This window comes from Engraulis encrasicolus, chromosome 18, assembly GCF_034702125.1.
Source record: "Engraulis encrasicolus isolate BLACKSEA-1 chromosome 18, IST_EnEncr_1.0, whole genome shotgun sequence".
NCBI lineage: Eukaryota > Metazoa > Chordata > Actinopteri > Clupeiformes > Engraulidae > Engraulis > Engraulis encrasicolus.
This window is the reverse complement of record NC_085874.1, coordinates 10,189,935-10,192,434: the sequence shown is the minus strand read 5'-3', so window position 1 is coordinate 10,192,434 and position 2,500 is coordinate 10,189,935. Positions and strand designations below refer to the sequence as shown.

At 43.5% G+C, this 2,500-nt stretch overlaps 1 protein-coding gene across 1 annotated transcript in view; it reads right to left on the bottom strand.

Moving 5' to 3' along the window:
- The window catches only part of si:dkey-71h2.2 (low density lipoprotein receptor adapter protein 1), a 99,113-nt gene that overhangs the window by 47,669 nt on the left and 48,944 nt on the right, over nt 1-2,500 (bottom strand). The gene's annotated exons all lie outside the window — the stretch shown is intronic.

The following is a 2,500-nucleotide window of genomic DNA, read 5'->3' as shown; positions in this document are numbered from 1 at the left end:
TGTGTGTGTGTGTGTGTGTGTGTGTGTGTGTGTGTGTGTGTGTGCATATGTGTGTACATGTGCGTGTGTACATTCTTGTGTGCACTGTATGAGCTAGTTATGATAGTTCATGTAATAGTTCATTTTCAATAAAGTAAGAAAACAAAATAGGTCAGCATTATTGAATAGGAGAATGCTTGGAAGGGCAAGAAGGAGGAAATTAAAAAACTGCTGCTAAAGTAGAAATATAGATGAGAAAAGGAGTGAGCAATAGACAAAAGAAGACAAAAGAGAGTGCAGCAGAGAGAGAGAGCGAGAGAGTGAGAGAGAGAGAGAGAGAGAGAGAGAGAGAGAGAGAGAGAGAGAGAGAGAGAGAGAGAGAGAGAGAGAGAGAGAGAGACACACACACACACACACACACACACACACACACACACACACACACACACACACACACACACACACACACACACACACGCACAAACATGCCCACACACACACAGAGAAATGGGTTGTCAAGGACAAAGGAAGCAGGAAAGGCAAATTATTTTCTGCTATTCCTTTGCCCTGGAGCCAGTCATAATCAGGCTTCCAGAGCACTGAGTGGAACTTTGGGCAGACATCACGCTCTGCCTACTGAGATAGGGAACTCACGAGGGAGGCAGACAGACAGTCAGTCACACACACGCACGCACACACGCACACACGCACACACACACACACACACACACACACACACACACACACACACACACACACACACACACACACACACACACACACACACACACACACACACTAACCTAAATAGACTATCAATCTAAAAATAGCCACACGCACACACACATACACACAAACACACATGCATGCTGCCACACACCCATTCACGCAGGTAACAAAATGTAAGTAACAAGCACCCAGCAACAACTTCAGCCCAACCCTATCTCCCATGTTGCTCACACACACACACACATACACACACACACACACACTAACCTAAATAGACTATTTATCGATCTAAAAATAGCCAATCAAGCGATGCTAAAAGTAGAATGCCTACATGCACTATACCACCACCCACTAATTTGTTTGCCTTAAAAAAATATTCTTAGCAGACACGCACACACACACGCAGACACGCACATACACACGCATGCACGCACACACGCACACACACATGCATGCACGCACACACGCACACACGCACACACACACACACACACACACACACACACACACACACACACACACACACACACACACACACACACACACACACAGTGAATTAATCTATGAAGTGCCATACTGTATATAAGAACAAGAGAAAGCACTGCGTTTTGTCTTCCATTAAATCACATTCCCCTTCTTGGATGACCCACTGGGATCCACAGTACACAAAGGTGAAGGTGAAATTAAAAACCTACGGTACACAAGGCGAGCAACAACAGTCTGGCTTGTCAAAGGAAAAGAAAGATAGACAACTTCAACACATTCTTTTCAGAAATATGTAGGCCTACATATATTTTTTCATAGTTTTTTTTTCATATATTTTTTCATAGTTATATTATTTGTAATCATTGTGAATAGCTGAAGCTGCACCTTGGGGCTTCTGAATCTGTCATTCAGCAGATTAGTATTCCCCAGCGTTGCGGAGCCCTGGGGGGTTGTTGAGAAGGATACAGCTGAGAGGGGGCGGTGCTTGGTTGTACACTGGGCGGCATTAGTCTGTCATATTTTTTAATACTAAGGGGGCGTTGGCAGGCTTATGATGATGTCAGGGTGGCGTTGGCAGGCTTATGATGATGTCCAAGGGGAGATCATTTAAAAAAGGTTGAGAACCACTGCTGTAGATGTCTATCTGAACTGCTGTGCTCTCTTGAACAATTCGAATTTAACATAGTCAGCACAGACAACGGTGTACTGCTAATAATGGACTACACATGGTTTGTATGACGGTGTCTGCAAGTGCCAGAGAGGATAAGAGCGAAGAGCAAGAAAGATGGAGAGAAAAATACAGAATGACAAAGAGACAGAAAGCAGAGTACACAGAGAGAGAGAGACAGACAGACAGACAGACAGACAGACAGACAGACAGACAGACAGACAGACAGACAGACAGACAAAAAAGGACAAAAAAGGACAAAGAGACAGATACAGAGAAAGACAGAAAGGTAATAAAGAGAAAGAAAGAGTGATAATGAAGGACAAAAAGGTATGGGACTTGTGGTAAAGGGTAGTTAAGGAGTTAGAGAAATAGGGGTTCTTCAGAGACACTATACAGTCTGTCTATCCTTCATATCCTTCTGCTCCTGAATATGCATCAACAAAAGCCATCATCTGTGGCGCTCTATAAAATCCAATGCAGTGATAATTGACAACAGAAAATGCTGGAAGATCACCAAACGTCCTCCAATCAGTGCCTGTTCATTCACACATAGAGTGAAAAAAAAGGACTCCTGCATTAGCATAATACCAAGCGGCAATGAATGGATAGCTTTAAAAAATGCTAACGGCACTGAAG